This window comes from Equus przewalskii, chromosome 16 (genome assembly GCF_037783145.1).
Source record: "Equus przewalskii isolate Varuska chromosome 16, EquPr2, whole genome shotgun sequence".
Classification (NCBI taxonomy): Eukaryota; Metazoa; Chordata; class Mammalia; order Perissodactyla; family Equidae; genus Equus; species Equus przewalskii.
In genome coordinates this window covers 36,956,258-36,980,777 of record NC_091846.1, presented here as the reverse complement: position 1 = coordinate 36,980,777, position 24,520 = coordinate 36,956,258, and the positions used below count along the sequence as shown (strand labels likewise).

Here is a 24,520-nt window from a genome sequence, read left to right as displayed (position 1 = left end):
AGTGTGCTATTAGACCTTGTAGCCAAATGTAGTGGGGCTCCCCAAATCCAATTGACAAACAGCTGCCAGGGAAGGGAAAGCCTAGACTCCCTGGGTACCTGCAGTAAGAGCAACCCTGCCACAGGAGAAGGACACAAGTAGCCTACACAGGGGTCACTCTTGGAACATTTGAACTGGTGACAAGAGGGAAGCACATTGCTGGGCTTCAAAAGGCATCTCTTACATGAGGCCACTTCTCCAAGATCAGGAAACATAGCCGACTCACCTAATACATAGATATAAGCACAGAGAAAGAAGCACAATAAGGAGGCAAAGGAATAAGTTCCAAGCAAGGGAACAGGACAAAACCCCAGGAAAAAAAGCTAAATGAAACAGAAATAAGCAATCTACCTGACAAAGAGTTCAAAAAAAACTCATAAGGATGCTCACTGATGTTGGGGAAAGACTGCAGGAACACAGTGAGCTCATCAACAAAGAACTGGAAAATATAAAAAAGAACCATTCAGAAATGAAGAATACAATACTGGAAATGAAAAATTCACTAGAGAGACTTAATAACAGAGTAGATGATACAGAAGAATGGATCAACAAGCTGGATGAAAGACTAGAGGAACTCACCCAAGCTGAACAGACAAAAGAAAAGAGAATTAAAAAGAATGAGAACAGTCTAAGGGAACTCTGGGACAATATTAAGTGCACTAACATTCATATTATAGGTGTCTGAGAAGGAGAAGAGAGAGACAAAGGGGCAGAGAATCTATTTGAAGAAACAATAGCTGAAATCTTTCCTAATGTAAGGAAGGAAACAGACATCCAGGTACAGGGAGCACAGAGAGCACCAAACAAGGTAAGCCCAAAGAGGCCCACACCAAGATACATTATAATTAAAATGTCCAAAATTAAAGATAAAGAGAGAATCTTAAAGGTGGCAAGAGAAAGACAACAAGTGACATACAAAGGAAAGCCCATACGGCTATTAGCGGACTTCTCAGCAGAAACCCTACAGGCTAGAAGAGAGTGGCACAACTTATTTAGAGTTCTGAAAGGAAAAAAACTTACAGCCAAGAATACTCTATCCAACAAGGTTATCATTCAGAATGGAAGGAGAGATAAAGATCTTCCCAGACAAGCAAAAATTAAAGGAGTTTATTGTCAAGAAACCAGTTGTACAAGAAATGCAGAAGGGACTCATTTAAGTAAGAAAGAGAAGACTATAAATAGGGATAAGAAAAGTATCAAAACGAGAAATCAAAATAGGCAATAAAATCACTGATACAGGCAAAAATACAGTACCTAGGTGCCCATCAAGGCACAAGTGAATAAAGAAGATGTGGTATATATACGCAATGGAATACTACTCAGCCATAAGAAATGATGAAATCCACCCATTTGTGACAACATGGTTGGGCCTTGAGGGTATTATGCTACATGAAATAAGTCAGAGGGAGAAAGTCAAATACTGTATGATGTCACTCATAAGTAGAAGATAAAAACAATGACAAACAAACACAGAGCAACAGAGATTGGATTGATGGTTATTAGAGCAGAAGGGGGGAAGGAGAAGTGTGAAAAGGGTGGTTTGGCACACATGTGTGGTGATGGATTGTTGTTAGTCTTTGGGCGGTGAACATGATATAGTCTTCTCAGAATTCGAAAAACATTACAATGTACACCTGAAAGTTATACAATGTTATAATCCAATGTTACTGCAATAAAAATAACTAAATAAAATATAAGGGGAATCCACTATCTATTTTAAGATTTTCACATTGATAAAATTCCTATTTTTGCTTAATATATTGCTGTATTGATTCATTTAACCCACAAATAATTATTGATAATCCTTTATGTATCATGAATTTAGTAAATCATTGATCATAAAAATAGTGACAAGAGAAAGATGATTTTTACCATCAGGGGACTTACAGTGTAGTGGGGGGAGATAGTCATTAATGATAATTAATGATATAAAATTATTTGTCATAAGTTATTTGAAAATCTTCTGCAAAAGGGATTTTGTTGTTTTCCTCCATTTATTAATTTCTCAATAATTTGTGCATATCATATGGGCATTTGAATATTTATTTTAAGCTTTGCATTATAATCCAATACTACATTATTTACTTGTTGGTAAAACTGTCCCCACTTTGGCCATTGGAAGTTCTTGCAGTTGCCTCCTGTGCACCTTTGAGCTACGCCATCATTAGTTTTTGTTTGTTGATTGGTTGGCTGGTTTATTAGCCTGTCACTATTTTCTGCTACTCCAAAATACTCTAGGCTTATCCTGAGTATTTCCTGTCCCAGCATGGAATCAGCCATTTCTCCAAGAAAACCTGGTTATTTTTATTGGAGAACAGTATTAATCTGCCATTTTAAAAATAAGTCATAAAAAAATCACTTTTCAAATGGGACAGAGTTAAAACAAATTCATTAATTTTCAATTTGTGTGTGTGTTTTATTGCAGTAATATTGGTTTATGACATTGTATAAGTTTCAAGTGTACAACATTATAATTGGACATCTGTACATACTAAAGTGTGCTCACTATCTAAAGTCTAGTTTAAGACCTTGTGATATATAATTCGAGATTGATATATTTCCCTCAAAGAACTCACCAACAGGAGATGGGAAGAAAGTTGCATTATGTGAATTATTGCGTTATGTTGAAAATGTAAGGTGCACAACTGCGTATGTACAGTGTTACATTCATGTGAAAATCATATATGCCTGCCTGTCTCCAAAATATATCCTTGAAAGAATACAGATGTGACTGGTAACAGTGGTTGCTTCTTCAGAGGAAAGTTCGACCATTATAAGAACAAGAGTTAGAGTGAAAATGATTAGGTGTAACTTTATAAAACTTCTAGAAGCATCTATGACAGAAAACCTTTGTGACCTTCAGTAAGGAAGCTGGAGAAGCAGAATAGAAAAAAATTCTAATTATCTATTGGTGTATAGATGTCCAATTTCTCCAGAATCCTGGACTCTCTATTTGGTTTTTATCATTATATATATTTTCACTAAAACATACTGCTTTGATTACTGAAACTATATGGTGAGCTTGGAATCAGTTAATATTGGTCATTCAAATTTGTTCTTTTTCAAAATTGTTTTGAATAATCTAATTATTTTTCTTTCTACCTAAATCTAAAAATCACCAGTAGATTCCTACAAAAATGCTGTCGAAATTTTGAATGAGATTACATTGAATCTATAGAAGATAATTGATATATTAAAATACTATGTTCCAACTCATACATATGTTAAATCAACCTACTTATGTAGCTCTTATCTAATTTCTTTCATCAATGATTAGTGCTTTTCATGATACTTTTAAAAAATTTATACCGAAGCATGCCATAGTTTTGGTGTAATTGCGCATGGTACTATTTTGAAATTTCAATTTCTGATTGCTCATTGCTATTATTTAGCAGTACAGCTATTTTTGCTGCTTGTTCTTGTATATTGCAAGCAGGTTAAATGGACTTATTAGATCCAGTACTTCTTTATGGATTGTTATGGCCTTTTCTATAAAGATAATCATGTCATCTGTGAAGAGAGAAATTTTATTTCTTCCCCTCTAATCTATATGTCTTTTGCCTCTTGCCTTATTCCACTGGCTAGGATGTCTACTACAATGTTGAATGGGAGTGGTGAGAAACACATACCCTTACATTTTACCCATCTGAGGGCTAAAATGTTTAGCCTTTCATCATGATGTATATGATGTTATCTGTTTTTCATAGATGTCTCTTATCAGTTGAGGAAGTTGCATTTTACTACTTGTTTGCTGAGAGATTTTATTAAGAATGGATGTTGAAGTTGCCAAATGTTTTATTTCGTTTTGTTGCTCACATCTATTGATATTGTCATGTGGTTTTTCCTTTTTAGATTGTTGATATGTCATCTTATATTAATTGGTTTCCAATATTGTATCAGCTTTGCACTTCCATGAAAAACACCACTTGGTCATGATATGTAATCCTTTCGATATATTTGTTAGCCTACTATAATTTTGAACAAAAGGGTGAAATAATATGATCTTAGTTTTAAAATGACTTATCTGACCACTGGTTTGATAATAAACATCAGGGGTTAAGTGTGGAAGCAGATATTCCTGACTAAAGACTATCGTAATAATTCAGATGAGTGATGAAGCTGGTTTGGGCCATGGTTATTACAGCAGATATTAGGGTCTGTGGTTGGGTTTTTATATAAATTCTAAAGTTAGAATAATATGAATTCCCATTAAACTTAATATGGGATATTATAGAAAGAAAAAAGTCAAGGTTTCTGAGCTAAATAACTTGAAGTACAGAATTGCCGTCAACTCTGATGGGAAAAATTACCAGTGTCAGGCTTCAGAAAGAAGAACAAAATTCATTTTGAGACAAACTGAATTTGAGATTTATATTAGCTATACTATTGAAGATGTCAATAAAATGTTTAATATATGAGGCTAGAGTTCAGTAGATTCAGTAAGACTGGACTAGTGATTAAGAGAAATAGCTTATTATTTTGTTTCATAAGACAAAATTCAATTCCTTGTTTACAGGATCTCTTTTTATTATAGTTGCTGGAATGCTGGTATTCTTTAACCCCTTTTCCTGATATCAAGATTCTTGTAAAATCAAGTTAGTAATCACACTTCTTTTCTAAGAAAGGTGTTAGAATCCATAGAGAACATGTTGATATCTGATGAAATATCTCTACCCAACAGGAAAACCCTTCTATTAACCATGTGCACATGCTCTTGTATCCAGAGTCCCTCTCCTGGCATTGCTATAAAAGCACTGATATATTCTTACTAACTAATGTCCTCTTGGCTTTAACAGTAAGTGTCCACATGGAGTCATGATTACTTTGATTTGTTTTCTAAATTGGAATCACTGACATCTTGAAATTACCTAACCTACATCAGAATTTTGAATGTTTTACAATCTCTTCCATGACAGGTTTCTGAATCTTCCATGAAGTAAATAATATGTGGGGTTTTTTTTTTATTTTTGAGGAAGATTATCCCTGAGCTAACATCCTCCATCAATCCTTCTCTATTTTGCTGAGGAAGATTGGCCCTCAGCTGACATCAGAGCTCGTCCATCTTCCTCTACTTTATATGTGGGGTGCCTGCCACAGCATGGCTTGATAATTGGTACATAGGTCCGCACCCGGGATCTGAACCTGTGAGCCACGAGCTGCCGAGGTGGAGCAGGTGAACTTAACTGCTGCCCCAACAGGCCGGCCCCATATGTGTGTATTTTAAGAGGGAACTTCTTCATAAATAAAATATATACCAAAATTATTGAAAGAAACTCTCAGTTGTTACTTTCTTTTATATTTCAAATAATATTTGTCCTACAATTAACAAATTATAATAAATTTATATCAAACTAACAGCCAATAATTTAAGTAATTTTCTTTATACATTAATTAACTACCCAACACTAGCATGTTACTGTCAAGTAATACTAAATTTAAAAAGAAGTAGTTAAATAATTAACTCATTCACCTTTAGTCAGGGAATACTATACTTTTAAAATGATTCAGACTATGTCTATGAAAATATTTATTCTTATTAAATGTTTATCAACTCATTTCTCCTAGTGGAAATAATAAAGAGATTTATTAAATCAGTGTTACCTTGATCAAATCAACATTATGCAGTCTGATTATTAAGCAAGTACATGAGCAACTGAGGTCATTTTTTGTCTTGTCTATGTGGGTGTGCATTTGTGCATAATCATAAAACCAGCACATAAGCGGCTGAAGAAAGATGTGTTTGTTTTATTATTATGTATATAACTGTTTGTATTGGTACATTGTGTTTGGCATTATGTTTGATGCCACTGTCTGTTCTTATTTGGAAAATAAGAGGTAGAAGGCTGTGGGAAGCTAGAATAAAAGTTATCTATGAAGGGACATCATTTGCATTATTTTCAAGTTAATTGAATAAACAAAAGAAAGGAATACATTGCACTGTAAAAGATTCATGTGATAATTTTGCTTTATTGCATGTATTGTTTCACATAGACCAAAAGGCAGAGTAGGCGAAGATAGAGAAAGAATTAGTACCACTTCAGGCAAATCTGCAGTAAATAAGAACACCAACACTTTCCACTTTTACCACTATCAATTTCTCATAAGTTTTACATAATCATTTGTAAAAAATATCTTGCAAATGCTGAACAGTTTGCTTTTCTATTTTTCTAGATTAATACTATGACTCTTTCTCTGGACTTTAATGAGATTAATAACTAAACCCAAGCATGTCATTTTGTACTGTTAAGAATTACTAAGATCTCCTTATTCATAATTTCTCAAAATATAAAAGAGTCATTATTGGGGAAAGTTACTTTTTTACACCAGATAGTGAAAAATAATTTGAATTTCCCACTGAAGTCACTGACAGAAAAATCATGATGATATCCTATGGGATACATTTGTTCTGCTATAAAACATATCATTTCAAAACCTAGCATTGTCTAATAAACAGAGTTAGGATGTGACATTACTTAAATTCTTTTTATTGGTATTTCAAACTGAAAAAATTATAAATATATGTTCTATTTACTTTAAATTAACTTTGAATTGTACACAGTTCTCCTTATAAAATTGTTCACAGCCAACAATTCCCTGTAGGAAAATTCTAAATCCCATAGTCTGATATGTGAGGCCTTTAAGTACTATCCAGAATCAAAGTTTTAATTGGATCTGCAATCACATCCTAGAAGATTATACTGTACAGTTCTCAGATATAAACTTCAATTTATGTCTCAAAATAAATTTCTACCCAATATATAATCTTCACAATGCCTGACAAACTCTTACCCATGCTTCAAATTTCATGAAAATGTTTCTACTTTCTGGATATCCAAACTAAAAATGAATGTAATATTCTTTTGTGTGACTGTAGTAAATTGTAAAGTTTTAGCTCATTAAATGATTAATGCAGCACGATATATATCATAATTACATTGTTATATCATTATATATTATTGTATATAAACACAATGGATATATTCATATATGAGTATTTATCTCTTCCAGTATATATTACGTTACAATCATGTGCCACATAATGACATTTGGTCAGTGATAGACCTCATATATGACAGTAGTTTCATAAGATTAGTCTCATATAGCCTAGGTATGTAGTAGGCCATACTATCTATGTTTGTGTAAGTATACACTCTATGATGTTTGCACAACAAAATCACTTAACTCTGTGTCCCCCTCATTAAGCAATGTATGACTATATAGCATAGTAATGTTTACATCTCTTTCTTTTTTATCAGTTTGGTTATATACTACTCAGACTGTAATAAGCATGATAAAATAAGTTCCTAAAAGCATTTTGTGGCATATTAGCTTACAATAGTGAGATGTGCAATAGTGTTAGAATAGCTACAATAGTGATATGGCGCTTGACTAGTAGTATACAGGATAATCCGGAGTAAAGCATTATGCCTGGATTTGCTTGACTTGTGTTGTAGGATTAAATCTGGAGTTAGCAAACTTTTCCTGAAGAAGGACCAGAGAGTAAATATTTTAGGATCTATGGCCCATAAGCTTTCTCTCATGACTCAACTGTACCATTGTAGTGCACAATTAGTCAGAGACAATACTTAAATGAATGTGTGTGGCTGTTTTCCAATAAATTTTTACTTACAAAGACAGGCAGTAGGATGGATGACCCATGGACCATAGTTTGCCCACCTCTGAATTAGTCTAACACTATCTACTAATATCCTCCAGTTATTGTCAAAAACAAGTAAATCTTGAATGCACACTGATGGCCTATGCAATTTCATTTGGCTGCAATTCTTATTCTCATCATCAAAAGAAACATTAAAGGCCTACCAATTAATGTCCTGGGAGAGAGAGAGATTTCAAAAATTGTCTAAAAGAATCTTCAAATGCAACAAGTGAAAGAGCCAGGAACATTCAAATGACAACTTTCAAATTTTCCACATTGATGACATCAGGAAAAGGTGGTGATTATAAATACTTCTAGAAAATTGGAAGAGTAAATATATACTTAACTTGGTTGTGAACTTATGGTTTGGAAGGAAATGATTTTGATTTTTATATGAAAAATGAAATGCATGGGCTGGAGTTTAAAATAATAATGTCATTTACTGAGTGATTAATATGTGATAAGAAATATTCTCTATGTATTAACTCACATATTCTCAAAACATCCTTGACAGTAAGGTGCTATTATTATCATTTCTATTTTACAGATGATGAAATTGAAGCAAAGATATGTTACAAAATTGTCTAAGGCTATACAACAGGCATTTGACAGACTCTGTTTTCAAACCCTAGCAGTTTAGCTGTACAATCTGCTCCAGTTCAAATAAGGCTTCTATTTTGCCTGCTTTATATTTCTGATTGCACAGTTTCTTAGCTGTTGACCACCAGAAAGTGGTTTAAGCTCTTTGGATTTCAATTTCTTTGTGTGTGTAATGATTAGCTTGAACAAGATAATCTCTAAGGGCTTTTCTAAATACCATGATTAAATTCACTAAAAGTCTTAGTTGCGTAAATATTTTTCAGATTTTGAAAACTTTACCCATAGTGTTTTTACGTAAAATATTATTCAGATATTCTAAAGCCATTTGCATTTTCTCTTTAGTAGCACCTCTTATTAGAGGATGTAATTAAAATTCCTCGTCTGGGAAGAGAGTGAAATGGCAGAATCCTAGTACTGCTGTAGAGAGGTTGTGGGGATTGGAATCAGAGAACCAGAGTCACGGCTGCTTCCCTTTCAATCTAGCCAATTCTCAGTTTTTTTAAACAAGAGGATTCTTAACAGAGGGGGACTATGAAACTCATCTTAAAGAGTCGCTATGAAATGAAGTATATTGTGATATATGAACGCTAATTTTATTGATTCAACCTATATGAGCATTATAGAATTTTCTGAAGGAAACATTAATAAAGAACCTAAATATACATAACTAAATTCATTTTAAGTGGCGACAGTTTTCAGAGATCAAGATGGTTTCAGTTTGAATCTTGGTTTCAGTAGGGATCCCACAAATTTAGATACTTAGACATCTATTCAGGAAATAAATTAATGGGATTTTCTTCAAGTGGGATTTTCTTTAGAATTAAGGTAGAGAATATTATATGATATGATAAAGAACAAGATAAGAACAGAAACAAAGGTCTTCTTCAACGTAAAATGTAATATGTGTATATCTATATTTTGCAAAGACATGAAAAGGTCACTCAAGTAAATACTTATATGTTTATGATTTCATGTATTCTTTTTATCCTGACAGGCTGCCACTCCTTGAAAGAATTCATTTAATCAATTTTAATTCTACTTATTTATAAATGAAAATTATTTTCATTTATATAAGTTGTAATATGTCACAGAATGATCTATTGCCTAAATTTTTACATCACTTGACCCATAGCAGGACTTTAAATGTCATTATCTTTATCATTGTCATAATGTAGTATCAGCAACTATTCTTGGAAAATAGAAGTAAAATAACAATGCTAATACTTAAGGCAAATTACCAATACTTACCAAGATATTGACATCTGGAAATCTTGAAACTATTAATATGCTTACACCCAGAGGCAAATGAAATCCTTAGGTGATTCTCTGTTGGTAAACATGTTAATAATTTTGCGATTTCTAGTAAAAAGTTAACATCATAAGAGAATGAAAGTGATGATAACTCTGTGCAGATGGTGGAGAGGCAAGAAGGGTAAGTTCCCAAGCATGAACAAATAACACTGAAAGCAAGCAGAAGGAAGGAAACAATGAATATTAGAGGGAAATAAATGAAAAAATGCAATGGAAATCAACCAAAATTTGATTCTTGGAAAAGAACATCTAAATTGACAAGCCTATATCTAAACTGACAATGAAAAAAAAGAGAAGACTCAAATTACTAAGTTACTAAAGTCAAGTTGAAAGAGGGCACAACACTGCTGACCTTAAAGAAATAAAAAGAATTATAAGGTATCCGCCAGTAAATTAGATATCAAAGTTGAAATGTTCAATTTGCTAGAAAGACAAAAACTATTCAAACTGACAAGAAGAAATACAAAATCTAATAGTCTTATAATAAGTAAGTAAATTGTGGTAGTAATCCAACATTTCCATGCAGAAAAGCCTAGGGCCACATGGCATGACTGGTGAATTCCAGCAAACTTTTAAAGAGGAATTAACACCCTTCCTTCACATTTTCAAAGTTAGAGGAGAAGGATGTCTTCACCACTACTATTTGACATTGTGCTGGAGAATACGGGATAAGAGGCAGGAAAAAGAAACAAAAAGTACCCATATTAGAAAAGGAAGACATAAAACTATTTTTATTTGCAGATGACATGATCCTGTATATAGAAAACGCTAAAGATAAAAGTATACATACCAAAAAACAGAAAATAACAATTAAAAATATTAGAAATACTATTAGAAAAAAATAAATGAAAAACATCATCAGAGGTAATGGACAGAAGGAAATATTGTTAAAATGGCAATAACCTCCAAATTCATACCTATCATTATTTCAGTTGCCTTACAAGTGTTCCTAAAATCACTAGGGAAACTCAAGGGACCCAGATTAGCCAAAACAATCTGGATAAAGAAGAGCAAATTGGAAAACTCACTTTTCATGATTTCAAAACTTACTGCAAATTAATGGTAATTAAGACCGTATGGTAATAACATGAGGTTAGCTATATGGATCAGTGGATTAGATTTGAGAAACTCATACATGTATGGCCAATTGATACTTGAAGGAGTGCCAAGACAATTCAATAAGGGAATATTTTTTACAAATTACAACTGGCTATACACATGCAAAAAAAATAAATAAATAAGAGGGCCCAGCCCCGTGGCTGAGAGGTCAAGTTTGCGGGCTTCACTTTGGTGGCCTAAGGTTTCGTGGGTTTGGATCCTGGGCACAGACACGGCACCCCTCATCAGGCCATGCTGAAGTGGCTGCACACATAGCACAACCAGAGGCACTCACAATTAGAATATACAATTATGTACTGGGGGAGAGAGAGAAGGAGGGGGAGGAGGAAGGGCAGTGGAGGGAAGGGGGAGGAGGAGGAGAAGAAGAAGAAAGAAGATTGGCAACAGATGTTAGTTTAGGTGCCAATCATAAACAAAAAGAAAAAGAAAAAGGGAATTTGAACCCCAATTTCATGCAATATGAAAATTAACTAAAATTTATTGTAGAATTAAATATAAGAGGTAAAAGTATAACACTCAGAAGAAAACACAGGAACAAATCGTCATGACCTTAGATTGGCAATAGTTTCTTAAATACAATTAAAAAATACAAGTGAAAATGACTAAAGAAATTAATTGGATTTCATCAAAGTTAAAAACTTATGTGCAAAGGATACTATCAAAGAAATCAAAGGAAAACCCAAAGAATAGAATAAAACACTTGCAAATCATATGTCTGATAAGGGACATCCATACAGAATATATAGAGAATATTTATAATTCAACAATAAAATGACAACTCAATTGGAATATGGAAAAGAATCTGAATAGACATTTCTCTAAACACATATAAATGGCCAATAAGCACATGCAAAGATGCTCAATATTGTTAATTATTAGGGAAATGCAAATCAAAACTACAACGAGATATCCTTCACACTTACTAGGATGACTAAAAACAAAAAGATAAACAATAGCAAATGTTGGCAAAGACATGGAGATATTGGAAATTTCATGCATTGCTGGTGGGGTTGTTGAATGGGTCAACCATTTTGGAAAATAGTCTGACAGTTCCTAAAAATGTTAAACATATGACCCAGCAATTTAACTCTTAGGTATATCTCAACTTAATTGAAAACATATGTCTACATGAACGCTTTATGTAAGTGTCAATAATGGTATTATTCATAACAGCCAAAAAAATGGAAAGATCCCAATTATCCATTACTTGAGGAATGGATAAAAATGTGTGGTATTTTTATACAGTGGAAAATTATTTGGTCATAAAAAACGGTGAAATACTGATACATGCTACAACCTGGATGAATCTTGAAAACATTCTTCTAAGTCAGAGAAGCCAGTAATGAAAGATCACATATTATGTAATTCCATTTATGAAAAATGTCCAGATTAGTAAAATAAATGGAGACAAAAAAGTAGATTAATGGTGGCTAGGGGCTAGAGGCTGTAGGAATGGAGTGTGACTACTACTACATATGAGGTTTACTTTGGGGACAAAGAAATGTTTTAAAAATAAATAGTGGTGATAGTTACACAACTATCAATACACTAAAAACCACCGAACTGCACAATTTGAAAGAAAAAATTTTATGGTATGTGAATTATATCTCAATAAAGCTGTTATTTAAAAAAACAATGCTAAGGGGCTTATGATCATTTACATGTCTTCCCATTTATAAACACTAACTTAGAAATGATAAACTCATCTCAGATATAAAATTTTTTATAACAATAATGAATGATGTTAAGGGATAAAAATGATTAGCCATTGGAATTTTAATACAGCACTCTGAAGATAAACACATCTCAGTTTCTGAATTATAATTCAAAGAAGGATGAATTTACCAAAGAAATGATCTCTCACAGTTTCAAGTGTCAACATGTCAGCTCAGTTTCTAGTGTATTAAATTTTGACACCACAGGATACCAATGACAGAAATGTAAGTATTTGCCAGAATCCTTCTAATCATCACAGAATATGCTGAAGAGTGGAAAGCGAGGCCGGCCCAGTGGTGTTTGCACCACTCCACTTCGGCAGCCTGGGGTTCACGAGTTTGGATCCTGGATGTGGACCTGGCACAGCTTGTGAAGCCAAACTGTGGCAGCGTCCCAAATAAAACAGAGGAAGATTGATGCAGATGTTAGCTCAATGACAGTCTTCCTCTCACACACACACACACACACACACACAAAGTGGACAGAAATATTAAACACCAGATATAGGTATACTCCTGTGAAATATAAATGAAAAATGTTGAAAGAGTCTATTATATGATAGGCAATCCATAAATAGTTGCAATATTTGATTAACTTATTCTTTCAGAGGGCATATAACAAAAAAGCGTATATTAATAAAACCACACGGAATGTAATAAACACATCTTAATAACTTAGAATTATTTTTGTATTCTGAAAATATCTAAGGATCATTCTTAGGAAAACTCATTATTACATTCTATATGTCTAACAAAGATTTTTATATAAAGAAAATTTACAGTGTTTCCTTATTATGCATTGCTAAAATGGCAGAAGCCAACATGTGTGAAACATTACTTGGAATCTTATAATTAAGATAACAAACAGGGAGATTTTTGAAGTCTAACATTTAAGATCCAAACTTCTGTGATTTTAAAGGACAACTGGGCACAATGAAATGAATAATGTTTTTAAAAAGAAAGACATCTTTCAAGATAATATTAAGAATGTAATCTTGAACACTGAAGGATGATGATTCAGTACAGCAGTTTGGCAAAACAATCACTAACAAACAACACAACAAATAGAACCCATAAAAATAATATATAATCCAGAGGGATTAAAACATAGTATTGTATGTTAATATTTGTACGCACTTTTTGTTGTAATAAAACTTAAAAGATTATACTCTCCTTTACCTAAAAGAGTTTCCTGCAAGAGAAAAACAAAACAAAACAAATGATTCTTTCCTTTCCAGCTCAACAGAAAAAGTCACAAATCAAAGTGTCATCAGCGAACTTGTAGTACTTTAATACACAGCCCATCACAGTCTTCTTAGTGTCTTAGAAAAGTATCCCAGAGGAAGAGCGTTGAAATAAAACCCTTTGAGGTGCTATACAAGAACTCTTACTGTAAATGAACCGATACCCAACGCTGCCTTTCAGGCTCCTGTCCCCATAGGAGGAGTGAAATTACTGAAGGTAGGGGTCCATCAAGGCTGACTCTGTATCTCATGGCCATCAGTGTACAACACTCCTGACACTAGAAGTCAAATTATTCAATATTAGAAATTAATAGAGAGGAATTCATTTTTTCTAAAAATCTAATTCCTTTCCCCGATACCCCTGGGTGTGTATTATTACTTTGATTGTAAAGTCATTTCCAAATAATGTCTACAGATGGACTTCTGAGTCTAATCTCAAATATAAAAATCTGAGTGTGTACATTTGAAAGAATGGAAAACAGTTTAGAAAGATAAAGCCTCTAGAATAACGAGGTAATATTGTGCCTTTTGTAGTACATTTTATTTCCATATTAGGTAATTTTCTTATAGAGATAATTTTAACCAAAATCATGTGTGTGATTTGGCAAAGAAGGGTTGTATAATATGCCACTGATATAGAAGATGGATCAGGAAGATAATTTTACTCTTAAAAATATATAAGTTTAAAAGATCTTGGGATTTTATTAAAAAAAATTAAAGGGAAGAAAATGAAACAAAACTCACAATTTTCCAAGCTCAGATTTTCTGCAGGGGTAAATGTACGTCTGTATGTGAATTCCTTGGACTACTATATATGTATACGTATTCAGAGCTTTTCATTTTTTGGAAGCGATTTTCCAATGTACTTGTCATGTATCTCAGTTAAAATCCACAGTGAGTCTTTGAGGTCTCAACAGCATTTCCTTGCTCCTGTAACTGATTTCATGCTCTATTAAATTTATGAAAAACACCTTTCATTTTGTTCTCTTAGTTATTACAGGAAAGTTAAAAACAGAACTGTTACTATGTGTAAATAATGTAAGGCATTCAGAAAAAGTACAATATACCAACTTTCATTCCTATAAACTTATAAACAGTATTGATGAAACTTGCCACAATTTGGTCTGGATTTTGTTATGTCAAAATATGACGAATAATATGAAATATTTCTTAAGAATTTAACAAGAGTCTTATGACATATATTTTTGTTGAAAATCCACTAGTTTTCTATCAATCAGGAAACAAGTGCTTATGAGTCCACGCTCTATCAGCTTAAATTTAGGCAAGTCTGAGATTTGATATGGGTTCTTGTCATTAAAATATGTCCAATGTAAATTAATTGACTATGGCATTTAAAAAAAGACACATAGGAACATTATTTATATTTTAAAAATAAGAGAAAATAACTGCTTTCCCTTATGAATTTTGAGGTTAAATGATTCTTCAGTACCTGACTGACCTTGCTGAGTGGCGTGCAGATGTAACTCAGTGGCCTAACCTCAGATGGTAGAGATACTTTCCGTTTACCCAGGACAATGAGTCTCAAGGAAATGAGCGGCTCTGTAAGAAAAGACTTGTATATACATATAGACTTGTATGTATAGAAGACATATGGTATTTTGTGTTATAATGGGAATAAATTAATAGGAAGATAAAGCTTTTCAATCAGAAATTAACTACGTGTAAAAGTAAATTTGAATAGAGAAAAGCCAATATCATTTTATTTCAGGCTATAGTTTAAAGATATGCAAATATTCCACTCTTTATGCATTCAGGACAGAATCAGAGAGAAAATTATACTCAATGGAGATTTTGGGTAATTGGAATTGCATTCCATAAACAAGGATGTGTATTAATGTTTGGATTCTGTTTATGGTTTAATTTAAACATCCTTGGTCTGCTCAGGATACTTTCATATATATCACTAGAAAAGCTTTCAGTTTAGTTGAGGAAATACTGGTGATAAAAACACCCATCCATAGAAGCCTTAGACTTAGAACTGTTATTTCATCTGATTTAATATGATAGGGTTCATACTTCTCATAGAAGTGCTATGATATTCTAATTCAATTTTGGTTGAATTAAGAAGATAGTTTCTGATTTGAAAAGTTCTTTAGCAACTATATAATCCTAATATCAGAAAAGTATATATTTTTAAAAGAAAAGGATGATAAACTTCTTATCATCCGAGATTTATTAATAGACAAATGAAGTGCTGTATATAACTAGGGTGGGGCTAGATATCAAAGGAACTATCAAAGTCATTTAATTACTGATCACACAAAATTAGATATCAGATATTTTTGACTTCCATAGTAATTTTCAAAGATACTCATGACTGTATTTTCACAAACATTATATTTGAGTGGAATTTTTTCTGGGCCCTTTCTCTGGTTATATTTTTTCTCATGTCATTGAAACGACAGATTGACCTAGGTGGCATATTTAAATAATGAGAATAGGTTATGCTGATTTGATATTTATTATTTTAATTGCCCCCATATAGCACAGAGATTGAAACTCTGGTAATAGTCTCAGCCAGCCTAGATGTCACATTTAGGACAGGATGCTTACTAGCTCTGTGACTTTGGGCAAGTTATTCAAACTAATGTGAAAAAAATAGATAAATATGATAATTAAAAGAGATAGAGCTTGGTATATATCATTACTAACAGCTGTTATGGTATGTTAGATAAGAAGAAACAACAGTTTTTTGACACTCATTATAGTTAAAAAAGATTTATTGTTCTTACAGGAGAGATCTTTAAAAATTTCTTAGGAATTTCCTTTAAGTGGGTAGCTGTAAGCCTACAGAGAATTATCAAGGGGTTCAACAGAAAGAATTACTGCTATTGTTGGAAAAAAAGATACAACTAAATATAGATCTTTTGTGTTAAGACTGTTTGGGTCTTAATGATGTAATCTTTTCCATCTCATAGCCCACCTGTTTCTTAGTTCCTATAATTTCATTACTTTAGTTATTATGCTACTCACAGGGTCCTTTTCCTCCTGCTGCAGCCACATTTATCCTGATAACAGATTTCCCAGTTTATTTGCCCCCATATTTTATTAGTTCTCCTTTCATTATTTTTTCAAATAACTAGTTCTGATTTTGGTAATATTGATTCTATTGTTTATAACCCATATAGGCACACACAAATTTAATTTCAGCAATTTTGTTTTCCCTTTTGATTATAAGATTTCCTATTCTCAGATTGCTATTTTTAAATTAATTTTTTATTAAATATTGCTAGTGCATTTTTTAACAAGTCAAATTGACAGACATCTGCTTTGGTCTGTGATTGAGTAACAGAGACTGTGTTACTGCCCTCCCCTGCCCACTTAAACAACTAGAAAATTGGACAAACTATGTGAAATATAGAGGGAATTGCTAAAAATTTAAAAAACTGATAAAATAAAGTATTGGAAAGAATATGGGACAATTGGAACTTTCAGAATGAGGATTATACAGCCACTTTAGAAAACATTTGGCAGTTTCCTATATTTAAAAGTTAAAATTATGCAATCCACTTCTCAGTATTTACCCCAAGGTAAATAAAACATGTGTCCATAAAATCTTTTTCTTGAATTATCATATTTGAGTTATTGAAAATAGCCTTTTGTGGGGGGCTGGCCCCGTGGCATAGTGGTTAAGTTCGCAGTGCTCCGCTTCAGCAGCCTGGGTTTGTGGGTTCAAATCCCAGGCATGGCCCTACACCACTCATCCGCCATTCTGTGGCAGCAACCCACATACAAATAGAGGAAGACTGGAAACAGATGTTAGCTCAAGGCTAATCGTCCTCAGCAAAAGTAAATAAATAAATAAAATAGCCTTTTTTCTTTCAGTTATGTAAAGATATAATTGACACACAGTATTGTATAAGTTTAAGATATACTGCATAATGACTTGACATACAAAATGATTACCACAGTAAGTTTATTTAGCTTACGTAATGTACAACATGATGGATATAGTTAACACTGCTGTTTGGTATATTGGAAAGTTGCTAAGAGAGTACGTCTTAAAATTTCTCATCACAAAGAAGAAAATAATTTTTTTGTAATAGTATGAGGTGATGGATGTTAGCCATTTACTTTTACATTTCCACTTAAATATTACATACACATACATGATAGTATTCAACTTATATACTCACCATGACAAATACGCTAATATAATTAATGAATGTTCAACATTACCAGAGTTGTTAAATAATAAAAGGAATCTATCATTTCATATGTAAATAGTTGCAGTTATTAAAATAAATAATTGAGGGAAAAGACAAGGAAGAAATGCTTTATCACAAATCAATAAATTGTTATAACTATAAAATAAGTTCTTATATTGGTATAGCAAATCAACTTTTTCTATTAATATTTACATTGTCAATACTAATTTTTACTTAGTTTTATGTTGGTTCAGTCATATACATTTTACATAAAATTTTAAATTGACTTATATGTAAATTTTAGCATTTTTATAAATTGCCTAAGGCGTAGTGTTTCCCAATGAACTAGAGCTCATTCATGTATTCATTTCTGAGCACATACAGTCATGTACTTTATATGACTTAAATAAACATGTAACTTGTAAGAAAAGTAGAAGCATAATTAACAAAATGATGTTTTTGTACTGATTAGCATGAACACTTTGAGGATCAATAATGTGCAATTAAGCTTTTCGATTCCCAGTATTCTAAGGGATTACCACTAGTTTCTTTCATTAGAGCAATTAATTGGGCATTAAGTTGAAAGTGAGAGTCTTCATTAAATGATTTATTTACCAATCTTTAAAAAATGACTTGTTAATGAACTTTAATTTTTTTGTTGTTGTGTTTTGTTTTTAATCTGAGCACTTCTTGGGATTGCTGGTAGGAGAAGAAAACTATCAACTTAACATTTTTCCCATCTAATGAACCATTGTTGATTATAGTACATGTCACTATCAAATGCGTTTTTCAAAATCCAAAAAAATATAATGGCATGTAATGTTTATTTTCAAAAGAAAGAATATGCTGGTATGATGCTAAATATAAGGTCATTTGTATGAGCACTTTCGAGAAGCACCTCCACTCAGCTGAATCCATGCTATCTGAGATCCTTATTGATACACATAAGTGTTGCTGCCCAAGAACGAATTCTTTTTATCTGGAGACAGTCTATACCCTTTCATTCTTATCTCTTAAGTTTTTCAGTTTTCCTCATGTTTTTTCCTCATGTCATTTTTCATTTCAGTACTGCAGCCAAGATACCATATTTCATTTAGTTGTGTTTCCTTAGCATCCTCCTGGCTGAAAGAGTTTTTCACTTTCCTTATTATTGGTGACCTTGAAAGTCCTGAGGAGTACTGGTGAGATATTTTTGTAGCACGTCCTTCTATTGTAATTTGCTGATAATTTTCTCATGATTAGACTAGGATTATATGTTTCTTGGAGAATGACAGGAGATCTAAATGCCATTTTTATCACATCATATCAAGGCTATGTACTACCAACATAATTTCTCACTGTTCATTGACCTTGATCACCTGGTTGAGATGGTAGGGTTTGTCAGGTTTCATCACTGTAAGATTATTCATTTTTCTCTCCCCTTCTCAATACTTTAATTTTGGAAGGAAGTCCCCATGTGTAGCCCATATTTAAGGCATGAGGAATTATGATCTCCTCCCTCAAAGGCAGAATGTCCATATAAACGTTTTGGAATTTTTCTGCATGGGAAGAAAAATTTATTTAATCAACAGTTTTTATAGGTCATTTTTTAAATCAATAGTTTATATCAGTATGGTTTTAGGAACATTTATTTTATACTTTGAGTTATAATTCAATAGTATTCTTTTTCTCCAGTTGCTCAAATTGTTCCAACTTTGGCTATCAATTCTTTCAGTCAGCTCCTATATCCCTTTGACAAACCTTCATCAATGTGTTTGTGTTGTTCTTGTTGCTCTTTGTTGTTGTTTGTGAGCACTTTCTTACTTTCAGGCACTGTAAAATGCTCCAGACTCATCTTCCATTATTCCATACTAAGTTACTTATTTTAAATATTTGCTGTAGGTGCTTGGATGAATATAATCTAAATTAAAATTAGATTCTCAATTAAAAAAAAGATTTTTTTTTTGTATTTTGATTGGAATGGCTTTAAATGTATAGAATAATCTAAGGAAAACTCATCACTTTTACGGTATAGAGGTGTCTCTCTGGCAGTCTGGCAGTCTTGCCATTTATACAGGTCTTTTATGCTTTTCCTCAAAGTTTTACAGTTTATGTGAGCATCTTTCACATTTTTTCAGATGATTTTCCAATATTATCTGATCCCCCATCCTGGGATCAGCCACTTTCCAAGGAACCCTAGTTCTTTATACAGGAGAAAGGCATTAAAAACTAAGACCTGGGCATTGCTAATGGCGTGTCATCACTCATTGGTCCTCTCAGCTGACAAAGTAAAGATAAATATTTGTGTGTCCTAACCTGTGTATATGCATACATCTATAAATATTTCTAAATGCAAGCACATTAATATCTATATTAAACTACACATGAGTTCCGTCACAGTGTATAATTTTTTAATACACTTTTTGGTTCACTCTGCTGATATTTGGTGACAATCTCTGTAGCTACGTTCATGAGACATATTGGTCAGTAGTTTTCCTTTCCTTTAATGTCCTCCACTGGTTATAGTACTAGGGTAATGCTTGCCTCTTAGAATGAGTTAAGATGCGTTCTGTTTTTATTTTATGGACAGTTAGCTGAGAATTGGTATCATTTTTTCTTTAAATGTTTAGTAGAATCCCCTAGTGATACCATCTGGGTCAGATGCTTCCTTTTTTGGAAGATTGTGAATTGTTGATTCAATTTCCTTAATAGATATAGGCTATTCAGATTATGTATTCACCTTATGTGAGTTTTGTTAGCTTGTGTCATTCAAGAAATTGGTCCATTTCATCCAAGTTTTCAAATTTGTGGATAGAGTTGTTAATAGAATTCTTTTATATGATGATTCAAGGATTTATTAAACCATACTTGCAAAATACGCTGCTAACTGCATTAGCAAAAAATCATTGTAAGAACATCCCACAATTCTGCAACTATCAGTTGTAAAAAGTTTGTTCTTGAAAGTGGGAATGGTCCAACATTGTATTCTTCCAGTTTCTAAGTTTGTTCTGAACCTTGTTAGCACTAGCACTAAGTTTTTGGAACCTCACAAACACAAAGAAACATTTTTTAGGCAAAGCAGCAATAGAAACTGTCTGTTCATGTAGCTGAAGTAAAGAGTAGGGTCAGGATTCCTCAAGTTACAGTGTTGGTAATCTGGCAAGACAGTGATGGTAAGAAGATTCATAGTTTAAAAATAAAATATTTTACAGACTGTAAACCTTTAAAACATGATTTTTATTCCTACTTTATAGAACACTAAGGAAAGCATGTATAGTATTACCTATAAATAAAGCAATGTGAAATCAGGAATACATTTTACTAATCTACCTAGTAAAAGGTTCTACTGATTTATCAGAAAGATTTTACAATACACGGAGACATATTGCTGAATAAGGAGGGTTCTATAAGAAAAGCACTTACTAAATTATCAAGTACAGAAATGACCAGTTCAAAGATGAATTAAATGCCCAATTTGGGGCGAGATGGCAGGTTTAAGAAAAACGAAAATCCTAAGACAACACTGATAATACCAACTTTTCTTCATCATCTACTGCATTTGACAGAAATTAACCTTTAAAAATTTTACCCATGACACTTTTATTCATCTTAATTATTCCATGTCCAGTGTAGTGTAAGTTAATCACCACTTCATCTTTGTCAAAATACTGTCTTCATCTTTTGATCACGTCAAGTGTTTCACACACTCTAGCCCAGTACACCCACAACTAAGAGCAGCCTACTTCATTAGAGGAAACGTGTAAGATTTCTGTTCAAAATCTCACAAAAGCTAATAAACTAGTTTATAGTCATTCCATTATGGTACACAGTACATTATGTAGTGAACATTGGTTGACAAATTATTGAATGTATTAAAAAGCAACATTTCATTAAGGAGGATATTTTGCTTTACATATCTAAAAACTAGTTAGAAAGTGTCTGAATTTCCTAGTATCAGTGTTTTAAAGACAAAAGACTTTAAAACAGTAAAGTGCTTACTGTTTGTACCACACAAAGCAACTTAATTCAGAGTATTTTGGCAACTCGATCTAAGCAAGAATAGGGGCTACTGAAAAAGAAGTCTTTAAGAAGCCTTGTCATTTTAGGGTTAAATTTTAATGGAATGTAAAGTTTGAATTCTTATAATTTAAACAAATGAAACTTTGAAATTTCTAATTAATTCTAACTGGATTTATGGAAAAATTAATCTGTGAGAAAAACTTAGCACAGAATGCAAAGTCTCCACCACTTTTAAGCAAAGTGTATAAAGGTTCTAAGAGGGTCAGGGCAAGGAAGGAGGGGCTTTGATATTTACGACAGGAGGCATTTTCTCTCCCTCTTCTTGATGTGAGTGGGCAGAGAACTGCTATCATAGCTTCATCAAACACTGTCCTAAGGCTTTACTGTGCGATAGCCAAGCACTTCGTTATTTACAGCCCTGATCCCCTTAGCCATTGCTAAACCTTGTGGGTAATGGTGGGAGTTAGCTTCTTCTCCTACAGTTTCTTAATCATGTCTTTATCATCTCTAGGATCAAGTTTAGTTCCCACTAGGATGATGGGAGTGTTGGGATAATGGTGTCACACTTCAGGATATCACTTTGCATGGACATTTTCAAATGATGCAAGGCTCACAAGGGAAAAACAAACGAAGAATATATCTGTTTGTGGATAAGATAGGAGGCATAGTCTGTCAATCTTCTTGTCCAGCTGTATTCGGTAAACCCAGGTGGACTGGTTTTCTATCTACCATAATATTGTCAGAATACTTGTCAAAGATGGTGGGGATGCATTTTCCAGAAAATACACTGGTTGTGTAAGTGATTAGTAGGCAAGTTTCACTTACATCTCCATCTCCTACCACCACAGTTGATGGCCTGCATCTGGGCCACTTTGGGGGTGCTGTCCTGGGTGTTGAGAAAGAGGCAGTGGACTGGTTAGTCCAAAGTCCAAAGCTTCACAGTTATACTAACTGCTATTTGCCAGGCCAGACACTTAGGGACTAGCTCCTTCCTATGTAATATTTATCTTCGAGAGTGAAAGCCCTAGACTCAGAATATCTGACTTAAAATCCTTTATTAGCTGTCAGACATTGGAAGTTGACTTTGCATCTCTGTGATAGAGTTCCCTCACTTCTCAGATAGGTATAGTACAATAAATACAATTGTGAGAATAAAATAAGATTATATACGTGAAGTGCTAAAAATAATGCCTTGCTTTCGGTATGTTTTCAACAGATATAACTTATAAATTTAGCACTACTAAAACGTCTCAGTTTCCCTCCCACATGGCCTGAAATGTCTATCATTATTGATCTTCTCCTGTGAATTACAAGCGATATTCCCTGGGGAGGATGGGGGGGAAACAACAATTAATTCACTTAAAGGGAAGTAGTTAATCAATTTGTAGTCACTGGTCCTTTCTGTCCTCTTCCCTTAAGGAAGGGAAGTGACATCCAAGACACAGTTACTTGGGTTTACACTGAAACCCTAGCTTTTGGGGGAACTCTGGGTAATGACTTGAGAGCTTAAATGAGATTCATTTTTCAGGAATAAATAATCAGTATGACATTTGCTAGTCAGTAACTGATTTTTTCATAAGATTATATTCATCTATTCCTAGGATATCATTCTTTGATTAAATAATAATGTGAATAAATCATTTACAGTTTATTTTGTTTGAAAAGAGAGATTGTTTCTATCAGATGTAGTTTAGTTTGGAGAATGGTAAGAGTTTGGACTATCCATTACTTATCAAAATTATAGTGCGTGTATACCAAGCCAGAATAGCAATTGCACACAGCTTGACCTCTTTAGAGGGCAAATGCATCACAGAAATGGTAACAAATCCATAATGTGTAAGCGTCCAAAACATCAGTTAATGCAAAAGGTATGATAATCGAGCTTCTCCAAATCAGTCAAGAAGCTGTATAATGAAATTTCTTATCATTGGTTATGCTTTGTTAAGAATGCACTTAGCATGATAAATTATTTTTCAGATATAAAATCAAGCCTGGTCAGGGTATCTGCCCTTTACTGAGGAAAAGGATTAACTTACTGCCACTTAAATAAATATGTTCTAAATATCCAGTAGTATATTAAATTGTCTGTGAACTCTTCAGAGAAAAAAAAAAGGAAATTTTAATAAAATACAACCTAAATCTTAGCCAGCTTTTCTGCAAATCTCTTAATTTTCAAAATCCTTAGTAAAAAGTATCTACTAAGATGTGTGAGTGTGACCCATTAGAATCCCAGATTAAGGTAAACTGTAACAGATCATTTTGCCTTAGAATGTGTGGTGAATTTTTGGTCAATTGGCACCAATATCCTTTCATAACAGCACCGCAATTTCTTTTTACCATAATTATTTTAAAGCCTAGTTTTCTACTTTACTCCACCGATTCCACTTTACCCTTTAGCTAAGCGGCCAGAATCAGATTCTGTTACTTGTATCCAAAGTCCCATAACTAATATAAAATCTTGCAAAACTTTTTTGTCCACATAGATTCCTATACACTATGGAAGCAAGGCAATTCTGATACAAAAAGGGGAATTTTATAAACCTGGACATTATAATAACTTCCCTAGAATATGGCAAGTTCTAGTACCTGGCATTTCTATGGTAATTCACATAACAGGGGACCAGAAAAATCTTATCGCTCCAGGATAATTTTCTCTTGATATTTCTT

At 33.1% G+C, this 24,520-nt stretch overlaps 1 pseudogene; it reads right to left on the bottom strand.

Moving 5' to 3' along the window:
- Positions 1-22,144: 22,144 nt before the first annotated feature.
- Positions 22,145-24,296, bottom strand: LOC103555999 (ras-related C3 botulinum toxin substrate 1 pseudogene; annotated as a pseudogene).
- Positions 24,297-24,520: the final 224 nt, after the last annotated feature.